This window comes from Humulus lupulus, chromosome 2, assembly GCF_963169125.1.
Source record: "Humulus lupulus chromosome 2, drHumLupu1.1, whole genome shotgun sequence".
Taxonomy (NCBI): domain Eukaryota; kingdom Viridiplantae; phylum Streptophyta; class Magnoliopsida; order Rosales; family Cannabaceae; genus Humulus; species Humulus lupulus.
Window position 1 is genome coordinate 122,357,116 of NC_084794.1, and position 13,890 is coordinate 122,371,005.

Here is a 13,890-nt window from a genome sequence, read left to right on the forward strand (position 1 = left end):
CCGTTTGACAAGTGACAAGAACGGCATTTATACGTATCATTGGCTTAACTTTTGACACACACAAAAAAAAAACAACAAAATTAAACAACAAAATTTTAACTAAACTAAACTAAAACAGAAAAGTAAGCCCCTCCCTCAAACTTTTATTTCACATTGTCCCCAATGTGAACATGACTATCAAAAGAGAGAAACTTACCTGACAACCCCTCAAAATGGGTTGGGTGGTGGTGGTTGATCATAAGGAGTGAACCGCGGTGGTAGTGCAAAGTAATTCTCATCTTCTTCATCCAAAGACCACCGAGATACCAAATTATTCAGCTGCTGAATATGGTTTGCATCATAAGCACTCCGCTGTCCCATATAAGTCTGCATATGTATGTTTCGCTGAATAAGGTAATTCAACTGAGCATGAGTGTATTGCATAGCAGGATCCATGTGACCACCCAAAAGTTCGGGCTCATCCTCTCCATCATCGGTCCTTTGTCGGCGGCAACCTCTTCCTCTCTGAACTTGCGGGGCATCATAGGGAAGTGGCGGAATGAGGCGATTCACCATGGCCACTCCGACTGGCTTTTGCGGAGGCACCTTCATGTCAGTTAAGTATTGAGGTGCGCCATACGCCACGCAAAGTTCAGTAATGAAAGTGCCATGTCCTAACCCGCCAGTAGTGGTGCCCTGAATTATATGATTGATACTTTCCCGAACATACCTCCCAATGTTTAGGTTGTACCCCTTTAAAATAGCATATGTCACCTTGAGCCGGTCAATAGGGATGTCAGACAAATGATTGTTGGGAATCAGTCGGGCACTCACAAAATAGCACCAAGCACGAGCCACTTGGTTAAGTTCACAGCGATACATACAGTTTGGCTCACCATCCTTCAAATGAATTCTTGCGCCAGGAAAACCCAATGTTTCCGCAAGGTCAACAAAGTCTAGATTATCGGCCCCCAGTACCCGCAGCTCTTCTTCTTCTATGGGAAAGTTAGGTACCTCATACAATTGATTAAATGCTGCAAGAGTGACTGGTATCTTCTTGCCCCGCACCATGACAACATTTTCTTTTTCTGGCCAATTAGCAAGGAATTCGTATGTCATCGTGTGATTAGCCTTTCCATTACAATCAACAAATTGGTCCCACTGTCGCCGAGCAATCTCAGCTCGAATAGGCTCATACAGTGGATGGTTTTCTAGGGGTTCTGAGCTAAATTCCATACCTCTTTCTTCAAGAATAGGTTTCCCTGACAACACCACAAACCGCTCTTGAGCCTCTTTGCTCACAAATCTTGAGGTGTCATAATCCGCCCTTGTGGAGACACAAGGAGGGCGGGATGATGACGCACCTGATGCATTCACAATACCCTTCTTTGGCCCCATTGAGTGAAATAACTCCCAAAATACCAACTTGTAAGATCACTAGAAATTTTGGCAGCACCTCCCCTTGTTTTTGGCACTTCCCAAAATCAGAAAATTTCTTCACAAACCACAATTCTCCAATCCAATTTTTCAGAATAGCAAAAACAACTAAAATGCACCACTTAATCCATAATAAAACCCAATTAACACTAGATTTCCCAATAACCAAAGGAGTCTCAATAAATTGAAAAGATGAGAGGCAAGATCACTTACATTATTGAGAAACCCATTGATAATCCACCATTGTTTTCCAAAGCTTGGAGAAATGAGCAATATTGAGGAAGAGGATGGGATTTTCGGATTAGGGTTAAAACGAGTGGGCAAAATGGTATTCTTGAAGAAATTAGGTGAAAAGGGACAAAGAAAATGATGGAGGAAGTGATTTTTATGGAAAGGGATGAAGAAATTATGAAAGATGAGTGAAATATTGGTGGTTATGGAGGTTGTATGGTGATTTGGGCGGAGGAGAGGCAGAGAAGATGAAGAGAGGCAGATGGTGTATTTTTTAGGGTCTAAAAAATTTGGGGCAAATTTTCGGATTTAAATGGTGGCCCGTGTTAGCGCCGCGGCGCTAATGCACTTTTCTTTCCCAGGAGCCACGGCGTAGGAATAGGGGGCCGCGGCGCTAATACGACTCCAGAATTTCTCTGCTCTCTGTCTAGCACCTCGCCACGGCACTAATACCCCTAAGCGTCGCGGCGCTACATGATGTGCCGCGGCCCTAATTAAAATACAGCAATTTTTTTTTAACTTTTCACGCTTTTCACGGTTTTCTCTTTACACAAAATACAATAAAAATACGAAATAAAAACACTTAAAAGTACTAATTGTTCCAAACCAAAGATTAAAATGCAAAACAAAATACAATTTCGGATGCCTCCCAATGGCGCTGTCGTTAACGTCATATAGCCGGACGCTGGTTTCCTCTTTACTGTGGCGCCAAGAGGATGGCGGACTTGGCTTGATCAAACTGATCACCCAAGTAGAGCTTTAATCGCTGACCATTTACTTTAAACTTGCCAGTCTTTTCACTTGTTACTTCGACGGAACCATAAGGAAACACTTGTAATATCGTGAATGGACCAGACCATCTCGATTTCAACTTGCCTGGAAAAAGTTTCAATCTTGAATTAAAGAGTAATACCTATTGACCTGGTTGAAATTCCTTCCTGACAAGGTTCTGGTCATGCCACTTCTTAGTCCTCTCCTTGTAAATCTTGGCGTTCTCATAGGCTTCGTTTCTAAACTCCTCCAACTCGTTCAATTGCAAAAGCCTCTTCTCACTAGCTGCTACCAAGTCCATGTTCAAGGTCTTCATGGGCCAAAATGCTCTATGCTCAAGTTCCACTGGAAGATGACACGCTTTCCCAAAGACCAGCCTATATGGTGACATACCAATAGGTGTTTTGAAAGCTGTTATGTATGCCCACAAAGCATCATCGAGCTTCTTAGACCAATCTTTCCTCGAGCTCTGTACCGTCTTCTCCAATATTAACTTAATTTCCCGGTTGGAAATCTCAGCTTGTCCATTACTATGCGGGTGATAGGGTAATGCTTTTCTATGTCTAACTCCATATTTCGCAAGTAACGCTTCAAATTGCTTGTTACAGAAATGACTCCCCTCATCACTAATAATAGCTCTAGGAGTACCAAACCGGGTGAAAATGTACTTTTGGAGAAAAGTAAGAACTGTTTTACCGTCATTAGCATGAGTTGCAGCCGCTTCCACCCACTTAGAAACGTAGTCCACAGCTAGCAGAATAAACAGATTATTGTATGATGACGGAAAAGGGCCCATGAAGTCAATACCCCACACATCAAACAGTCCCACTTCTAAAATACCAGTCAAAGGCATCTCGTTCCTTCTTGAAATATTACCAGTCCTCTGACAACGATCACATGCCTTGACAAACTCATGAGCATCCTTAAAGAGAGTTGGCCAGAAGAACCCACTTTGTAGAACCTTTGCAGCAGTCCTTGTCCCACCAAAGTGACCTCCACACTGCAGACTATGACAATGATTTAGGATAGAGTACATCTCCTCTTCAGGCACACATCTTCTAATTATCTGATCGGCACAGTGCTTATAAAGGATTGGCTCTTCCCAATAATAGTGCTTTACCTCAGAAAAGAATTTCTTTAATTGTTGTCTTGTCATGTTAGGAGGTGTGATGTTTGCAGCTAGAAAGTTGACATAATCAGCAAACCATGGAACCAACAAACTTTCTTTTAAAGCAAACAACTGCTCATCAGGGAACTCATCATTTATCTGGACTTCCTTCACATTCTGACCCTCTTCTGACTCCAATCTTGACAAATGATCTGCTACTAGGTTCTCGGTACCCTTCTTGTCTCTGATTTCTAACTCAAACTCCTGGAGGAGAAGGACCCATCGGATTAGTCTTGGCTTGGCATCCTTCTTGGTCATAAGGTATTTGATCGCCGAATGGTCTGTGTACACAATAACCTTATTCCTGATTAAATATGGCCTAAACTTATCACAAGCGAAGACTATGGCCAACATCTCCTTTTCAGTAGTAGCATAATTCAACTGAGCATCATTCAAGGTCCTACTAGCATAGTAGATGGTGCGAAAAACCTTGTCAACTCGTTGACCCAACACAGCCCCGACAGCATAATCACTTGCATCACACATCAACTCGAACGGAAGCTCCCAATTCGGTGCAATGACTATAGGTGCTGAAATCAATTTTTCCTTAAGAGTTTGAAAAGCTTCCATACACTCCTTTCCAAACTCAAAGGGCACTCCATTAACAAGAAAATTAGAAAATGGCTTGGAGATCTTCGAGAAATCCTTTATAAACCGTCTGTAGAAACCGGCATGACCCAAAAAACTACGAATCCCCTTTATCGAAACTGGAGGGGGAAAATTCTCAATAGTAGACACCTTGGTTTTGTCGACCTCAATGCCTTCCTGTGAGATCTTGTGTCCCAAAACAATCCCCTCTCTAACCATGAAATGGCACTTCTCCCAATTAAGCACCAAATTGGATTCTTCACATCGAATCAGTACCAACTCCAAGTTCCTCAAACAATGGTCAAACGACGAGCCAAACACTGAGAAATCGTCCATGAAAATTTCTATACAGTTCTCAACCAAGTCAGAAAAAATAGCCATCATACACCGTTGGAAAGTTGCTGGTGCGTTACATAGCCCAAATGGCATTCGTCGAAAAGCGAATGTGCCATAAGGACATGTAAATGTCGTTTTCTCTTGGTCCTCTGGTGCAATGACTATTTGATGATACCCGGAGTAACCATCCAAAAAGCAATAATACTCATTTCCTGCCAGTCTGTCTAACATCTGATCAATGAATGGAAGGGGAAAATGGTCTTTCCTTGTTGCCATGTTGAGCTTGCGGTAGTCAATGCATATTCTCCAACCAGTAACAGTTCTTGTTGGAATTAACTCGTTCTTCTCATTCTTCACTACCATCATCCCCCCCTTTTTAGGTACTACCTGAACCGGACTCACCCACTCACTATCATAAATTGGGTAAGCTACCCCTGCATCTAACCACTTCACCACTTCCTTTCTCACAATTTCCTTCATTGGCGGATTGAGTCTTCTTTGGGCATCTATGGTTGGTTTGACTCCGTCCTCCATTAAAATCCGGTGCATAACAGTAGAGGGGCTGATCCCCTTGATGTCTGCCAAAGTCCACCCAATGGCCTTCATGTGCTCTCTCAGAATTCTCAACAATTTTTCAGTCTCCACATCAGAAAGTGAAGCTGAAACTATAACCGGAAGTGTCTTGTTTTCACCCAAAAACTCATACCTTAGATGGTTAGGAAGTACCTTCAGTTCTAACTCTGGGGGTTTCTCAACTGAAGGCAATGACCTTTTTGGTACTGCCCCAGGCTCTTCAAAGTATTTCCTCTTCAATGGCCCATAAGAATTAAGCCATTTTGCGTACTCCATAGCTTCCTTTCCATCTTGATCACTAACCTCATCTTTAACCAAACTTAACTCAAGAGGATCATTTATCAGTTTTCTCTCTTCCACTAAATTACCCATTACATCCACCGAAAAGCAATTGTCACTAGCTTCTGGATAAGTCATGGCCTTGAGCACATTGAACACAACTTCTTCTCCTTGCACTCTCAACTTCAACTCACCCTTTTGAACATCTATGAGTGCTTGGCCTGTTGCCAAGAAGGGTCTCCCAAGGATAATGGGCACATTGCTATCCTCTTCCATGTCAAGAACTATGAAATCGGCAGGAAAAATAAACTTGTCTACTTTGACCATGACATCTTCAATTACCCCTCTTGGATGTGCCAACGAACGATCAGCTAGTTGCAAAGTTACAGTTGTGGGTTTGGCTTCACCAAGTTGCAATCTCTTGAAAACTGACAATGGCATCAGGTTGATACTAGCCCCCAAATCACAAAGAGCATTTATTCCCTCAATTCTCCCAATAGTGCACGGTATTGTGAAACTCCCAGGATCTCTCAGTTTAGGGGGGAGCTTCTTTTGCAGTATAGCACTACACTCTTCCGTCAATGCCACAGTTTCAAAGTCCTCCATCTTCCTTTTCTTGGACAAGATGTCCTTCATGAACTTGACATAGCTCGGCATTTGCTCTAAGGCCTCCGCAAATGGAATGTTGATGTGCAGTTTCTTGAATACTTCCAGGAATTTAGTAAACTGTTTGTCCATGTTGTTCTTACGGAGCCTTTGGGGGTAGGGAATCTTTATGTGATGCTCAATACTGATTGGTGGCGAAGCTTCTTTTGCTAGTATGCCTTCAGTAACCTTTTTCTCACTGTGCTTCTTTTCCTCTTGTGTCGGTGCCTGTGCCTGTTGATCCTAACCCGCTTCTTCAACTGGCTGCTTCTCACTTGGTCCCTCATAATTCTTCCCACTTCTTAACGTGATTGCCTTGCAATTCTCTTTTCGATTCACTTCAGTGGTACTAGGCAAGTTACCTTGGGCACGATTAGCCATGAGAGTAGCCAATTGTCCCATTTGGGTCTCCAAATTTCTAATAGAAGACCGAGTTTCAGCCATGAATTGGTTTAACACATCTGACTGAGCATTAGAATTTCCACCAAAATTTTGTTGTTGCTGATGATGAGTGGGCGGTTGGGGTTGTTGCTGCTGCCTAAATCTTGGCTGAAAGAACCCTTGTGGCTGTTGTTGGAATGACTGTTGTTGGTTTGAAGATTGGCCTTGCTGATCATTTTTCCAAGAAAAGTTGGGATGATTCCTCCACCCTTGATTAAAGGAATTGGATTAAGGGTTATTGTTGCTCTGTCGAGGAAAATTCCCAATTGGTGGCGAAGCTTCTTTTGCTAGTATGCCTGGCGAAGCTTCTTTTGCTAGTATGCCTTCAGTAACCTTTTTCTCACTGTGCTTCTTTTCCTCTTGTGTCGGTGCCTGTGCCTGTTGATCCTAACCCGCTTCTTCAACTGGCTGCTTCTCACTTGGTCCCTCATAATTCTTCCCACTTCTTAACGTGATTGCCTTGCAATTCTCTTTTCGATTCACTTCAGTGGTACTAGGCAAGTTACCTTGGGCACGATTAGCCATGAGAGTAGCCAATTGTCCCATTTGGGTCTCCAAATTTCTAATAGAAGACCGAGTTTCAGCCATGAATTGGTTTAACACATCTGACTGAGCATTAGAATTTCCACCAAAATTTTGTTGTTGCTGATGATGAGTGGGCGGTTGGGGTTGTTGCTGCTGCCTAAATCTTGGCTGAAAGAACCCTTGTGGCTGTTGTTGGAATGACTGTTGTTGGTTTGAAGATTGGCCTTGCTGATCATTTTTCCAAGAAAAGTTGGGATGATTCCCCCACCCTTGATTAAAGGAATTGGATTAAGGGTTATTGTTGCTCTGTCGAGGAAAATTCCCAATTGCCTGAGCTTCCTCCATAGGCATGTTGTTTACATCAGCATACTGACACTGTTCATAGGCATGAGGACCCCCACATATTTCACACAAAGTCTGGGCCTGTTGCACTGGAGCTGTTATTACATTGCCTTGCAATTGCTTAGTCAGGGCCTCAACTTGAGCGGTCAATTTCGAAATTGCATCCACTTCATACATACCGGCCACTTTCCTTGAAGAACTTCTTTCACTTGGCCACTGCTGATTATTCATGGCCATTTCTTCCAACAAGTCATATGCCTCATTGGCGCTTTTTCTCATAAACGCACCACCAGCTGCTGCATCAATGAGTGTGCGAGTAGTACCACACAACCCATTATAAAAATTATGGACTAGCATCCATTTCTCTATTTCGTGATGCGGGCACTTTCTTATCAATTCTTTGAATCTCTCCCAAGCTTCATAAAGAGACTCATTATCCAACTGAGAAAAATTATTGATCTCTCCTCTCAACTTAGTTGCTTTAGCTGGAGGGAAAAACTTGGAGAGGAACTTCAGTGCTAGATCATTCCATGTATTGATTGAGTTAGGTGGCAAAGATACCAACCAACTCTTAGCTCGCTCCCTCAGAGAAAATGGGAACAATCTAAGTCTGATAGCGTCATCACTAACTCCATTCATCTTAAATGTCTGACAGAGCTCCATGAAGTTAGAGAGATGCATGTTTGGGTCTTCAGTGGGTAGTCCCCCAAACTGGACTGTGGATTGAACCATCTGAAGTATGGCTGGCTTTATTTCAAAATTGTTTGCATCTACGGTGGGTGGTCTTATACAAGACTGGACCCCTGTCATTGTTGGCAACACATAGTCCCTCAGGCTACGGTCGGGTGGATTCTGACCATTAGTCGGGTCTTCTATGGCACCCCCATTATTACCATTGTTGGCCATAACTTCCTCTTGCTCAATCCTTTGTACAACTCTTTCCAACCTTTTGTTTCTTATGTTCTGCCGACAAGTCTTCTCTATCTCAGGATCAACAGGCACTCTTGCAGCTGGTCCTTGACGTCGCATAAACCAATGGTACCTGAGATGAGATAAGAAGAATTGGACACAAACAAGTTAGCAAAAAGTGAAAAGAAAACCAAATTAGAATTTAATCCAATTAACGTAATATTAACTAAACAATTCCCCGGCAACGGTGCCAAAAACTTGTTGCTCTATTTTAATACACGCAAGTGCACGTATCATACAAGTAGTACTCACATAGGTGAGGTCGAACCCAAGGGAATTGCAGCCAAGTACTAACCAAATTGGATTTATATTTCTATTTGGCGACAATAAAAATTGGTTTTTTAAATTAAATTGCAGAAAACACAACAAGCAAAACAACAAATAAAAAAATTAAGGGTTTAACAATGGATGTGATGATAGGAATATGATTTCAATTGCTTTGATTACCCAATTGTTAACACTAGTCAACTATTCTTCTTCTTTCAATGAGATGATAGATTATAAAATCACCTAAACTCTTTTCAGATCATTTAGGTACTAAATTGCATTGTCAACTATTGCATTTATGAGATAGTACAACAATCAATTCGCATTAAGCAATAATCTACAAGTCACATAAGCTATGCGAATACTCTCGTTTCGCATCAAAACCTATGTTCATTCATTTAGAGCATTCCTAATATTCACTTTTTAGATTTCACATTAGGATCATGAATCATGCTTAAGGTGATCAATCTCAAACATACATTAAGCACAAAGATGAACAAATCACATAAACAAGGAAGAAGAAATAATCAAATAGCATTAACCATGGGATAATCTCAGTCAATATCCATCAAATCCCTAAATAGTAGTTTAGCTCATAATCTCAATATTCATATCCATAATCAAACTAAACATAAACAATAACATAGGAAATTAAAGAAAAGAGAATGAAACTAGATGGGGAATTGTCACAGATCGCCCACGCTTGCTCCAAAGTTCGTCTTCTCTTGTTTTTCCTCTCTTTCTTTCTCTCTCCTCTGTCAAAATCGCGATCCCTTTTTCAGAATGAAGACCTCATTCTATATCCTCCCAAAATGACAAAATTGCCCTTAAAAATTCTGAGGTGTACGGACGCCAGCGCCGCAGCCCTACTCGGAAAATGCCAAATCTCGAGTTTCTGGAAAGGGGCTCGCCGCGGCTCTAATACGCAAGAGCGCCGCGGCCCTAATTAAAATTTTAGCACAATCCACTCCAAATGCTTGATTTCTACACAATCCACTCCAAATGCCCAAAACATATGCTTAACCTGAAATCAAGGAAAAACAAGCATAAATCCGCTCCAAAAACACAAGAACCATTAAAAAGACACTGATAAAGACACTTAAAAAGGTAGGCTAAAATTAGCCTAACACCCCTCATGAGAATTGGGAGTCATTCTCAAGAAAAGTCTATGAATGGAATGTGCACATGGCCATTAATGGTGCAAAAGCGAGACAATGAGGTCTCAAGTGAACATAGCACAGGTGTGTGTTATCACCGGTTTGTTATCAAGGGATAGTGGTTCAATGCTTCGGCAACCAAAATTTCAACAAACTTTGTGATAATTACACTAAGGTAAAATTCAAGTCGAAAGACATTTTACTTTATGCACCAATGCAAAGGTTTCTATAGAGAGTCATTATTTAATCAAGTGGGGGAATATTATATTTTAATATAATGTTTTGATTGATTAAATAAGTGTTACAAAAAGTGATTATTTAATATAAGTGGGGGAATGTTATATTATTTTAAATAATATAATGTTAGATTAAATAATGTGACATAATGTGATTTTTCACACAAATATGATTTGTCACACCTTGTAACATATTATTGAGAGTCACAAAAATTGGACACATGTGTTTGGAAAATGTGACATATTTTGGAGTTACAAAAAAACAAACTTGTAACTCCCAAATATTACCCAATAATGTGTATATTTGATATTAATTTCTCAAAAGCCATAAGAGACATGGCTGCTAGAGATGTGAATTTAACTCCCATAATGTGTATGGAAGTTACAAAATCAAGTGGGAATGAATTTGGAACGTTGTGGCAAATTTGGAAAATTGGTTGTTGAAGAAACGACTTGGGCCGCTGCCTATGTTTTTTAGGCCGCGGCCCATGTTTTTCAGGCCACGGCCTGAGCGGCTGACAGCATTTTCCAAACTTCGGTTTTATCCAATTTTGAACGTTTCCGACAGCCAAGTAACTCTCAAATCTCTATTTTAATTCCATAAACATCTAATTAATCATTGGTAACAACCATGGGGGTTGGTGGAATTTGAAATTCAAAGGGTGTCTCAAAACTCTATAAATAGGAGCCTAATGCTCACTTGTAAGACACACCATTTTCTATCCACAAAGCACTTAGCTGGAAAATACACCATAGAGGATTGATTATTCCAGAGAGCTATTTCCTAGAGAGATCCCTTAGTGCTTAGAGAATAAAGGGAAATAAGCTTTTTGACAAAGGTTTTGAACCTTGTTCAAGTTGGTGATCCCCACTACTCTACACTTTGGTTGTGTGAGAGTTTGTTCTTTTTATTGATTTTATTTTCATTCTTTTGATCTTGTTGATCTTATTTACTTGTATTATTATATTTTGAGTTTGTAATCTTCTACCTCTTTATATTTACTTGTATTTTGAGCAATTGAGTTTTAATGTTCATTTAATCAATTACCTTGTCTATTGTATTTTTTGCATAGAGTTGTATTTTGGTTTTTCCATGTTTCCATTGAGTATAAATATATATTCTCTAACACTTTCCTAGTTGGACAAACACCCCTTTTGATGTGTCTGGTCAGGTAAGATTCCCTCCTGACCAGTTAAATTCCTATCCGGTCAGGTGAATTATTTCCTGACCATGTAAAGCCATCTTCCGACCAATGATATCACAACTCTGGAGGTCATTTTGTAACCTTTGCACTTCCCTTGGTCAACACATTTATTGACCATTAACTTGATGATCCGTTTGACGATCATGCACTGCCACCTCTGATTGTCACGCCATCGAACTAAAATTTTGGGGATAACATTTGCCCCCCAATTTTATTATATGATTTACTCGTATGATAAACTTTTTCTCTAGCAAAATGTTTTTGAGGTTGTCCAAAAACTTCGCCCGGTTATTAAATTTCACAAATAATGAAAGTCCGACCAGTTAAATCTCTAGAAATTGAATAGCCAATCTGAAATTAAGAGAATATCCTTGCAGTTGCCTCCACGTGGTGACTCACCAATAACTTTAATATTATATGTGTCCCAAAATTCCAAAAAATTCCAAAAAATGACTTCATATATTCTCCCGCCTTTTTAAGTAAACCCACAACTGAACTTTTCAGGCCATAAAAATGGCACCTATCAGTTCCCAATCGTGGGAAAGAGAATACTAAGAGTTTTTAGGGTAATTGAAAAGTTCCTCCTTTCCCTTTAAATAGGCCCACGCATGCCTATCCCTCACAAGCAAAAATAAAATATCACAAAAAGAAATTCTTCTCGTCTTGGCTGATTCTCCTCCAAAGCTCCAAGAGTGTTCCACTTCCTTCGAACAAACCAATGTTTCTTTCAGGAAATCAAATGCTCTTCCATCCACTTGGGTAAGTTTCTTCTTCTTTAACTTCACTTTTAAACATTTTGAAGCATTAAAATCCTGCACAAATTTTGGTTAGAATATGTGAGTGCCGAAACCCACATTTGATGTGCTCTCCTTGGAATTTTTTGATGAATCTGTGTTTAATAGTGCATTTTGTGGCTGTTTTGATGTAGTTTAGGCCTTGGGTTAGTCAATTTTGCCTCCAATTTCATGAAATTTTGAAGAAAAAATGATCTCCCATTCCACATTGCATATTCAGGTTCATGGGTATAGGATGAGCATTGATGTTTTCTTGAAGCTTTTTGAAACCCTTGAAATTCCCTTTTTGATCTTGTTGGTGCACTTCATGGATAGGAAAACATGTTTGTGCCCCACATTTTTGAGTGAGTTTGTGCTTGCCGAGTGATAACTTTTTTATTTTAAAAAAATTCTGCCTGGATTCATTGGTTTGACCGATCGAATAGGCTTAAACTACTCAGAATTATATATTTTTTTGTAAGCCGATCAGATATCACCTTAGTTGGTCACATGTTGGCCAATCGGATATGCCTCCACTACTCATAACTTTTTCCACGAGAAAGGAAAAAAAAATTCATGAACCCAATCGGATGCCATTAACCGTTCGCGCATTCTTGGCTCATTAGAAAAGCTTAACTGCTCGGGCATTCTTGGTTGCCTTGGTTCTTCGGAACCCACCAAGCCGCTCGGGCATTCTTGGCCCCTCGGAACCAACTGTGAACCGCGCAGATCATGCACCTTGCTTGAATGTTTTATGCTCTAAGTTGTCATTTAGATCACTTGTACGTTGCAACTTGTGTCATTTAACTACTCGGGTTTGTGCCAAGTTATTTACCTGATCGCACAACACCCGTACATAGAGTATTGTTGAATCCGATCGGACGACATCCACATATGACTATTTTATGTTGCTTAAATTTTTTTGTACCTCTCAGATTGTCACACTTAGCCGCTCGAGTATGTGCCCATTTTTGGGAACTCGAGCATCACATGAGCACAAAATCATATAACATTCGATCGGCTTGGCCTTGGAATGTGCTGTGTGACTAATTTTTTTTCTTTCTGAACTGCATCAAATTATCACTACTGCTCTCATACATTTTTATCTGGGCAGTAAAATGTTTTCACTGCTCAGAATTTTTTTTCACTGGGCAGTAAATATTTTTATTTTACACTCATTTTCTGTTTGGTTTACTCACCTCCCCGTATTTTTTTTAGATGAACCGTTTCGACTGTAGGGGAGGTGACAACCAAACAGACTTTGATTCCTCACCTCCCGCTTCAAGTGATACTCTTCCGAGCAGCGATTCTTCTTCCAAATCTCCAAGCAAACGAACTCCGGAAGATCGTCTTCGTCATATCAAGAAAATCCTTTTGCGATTAGCTTTATACTTCCTTCACAAAGATCAGTTCCTTAAGCAACAACGTCAGCATCAACCGATGAGGGTGAAAAAGTCCAATTGACTCCCTCAGGAACAAGATCCCCAAGTAGCTCGTAGAATCCAATTTTTATTTTCTAATTTTTAGAATGAAATTTTCATTTAATAAAATAAAAGAAAAAACTTCTTCCAAATCAACGAAAAATTCGTTATAATAATAATATGATCCAACACAAGGGATTTTTAGTAAAACCAGGGTTGTGGGGGGATATAGAAAGACGCGGGACTTTCTTGCTTAATTTCACGGAAAAAGGAGAAAGAATTCACTCTGTTTATTTTGTTTGATGGAGATTTAGTGATTCCTGATTAGGAATCTCGATCAGGAATATCAATAAAAAAATATCTGCATGATTCTTTCTCGAATTAAATCTTATGCTACCAAAGAGAAATCCATTCTTCGTGTTTTGACTTTGATTCCTATACTATGAAACGAAATCACTATTTTTTCACTATCAAACAAATAAAAAAAATGTGGAGTTTATTAAATTAAGGCTTATAAATTTCTACTTGATTGAATTTTGATTCAAAG

The 13,890-nt window shown here is 40.1% G+C and overlaps 1 non-coding gene across 1 annotated transcript; it reads left to right on the top strand.

Annotated features, from left to right (window-relative positions):
- Positions 1–7,682: 7,682 nt before the first annotated feature.
- On the top strand, positions 7,683–7,789 carry LOC133820552 (small nucleolar RNA R71). Its single transcript, XR_009886958.1, has one exon. It is a non-coding gene; the product is annotated as a small nucleolar RNA R71 (small nucleolar RNA).
- The last annotated feature ends 6,101 nt before the right edge of the window (positions 7,790–13,890 follow it).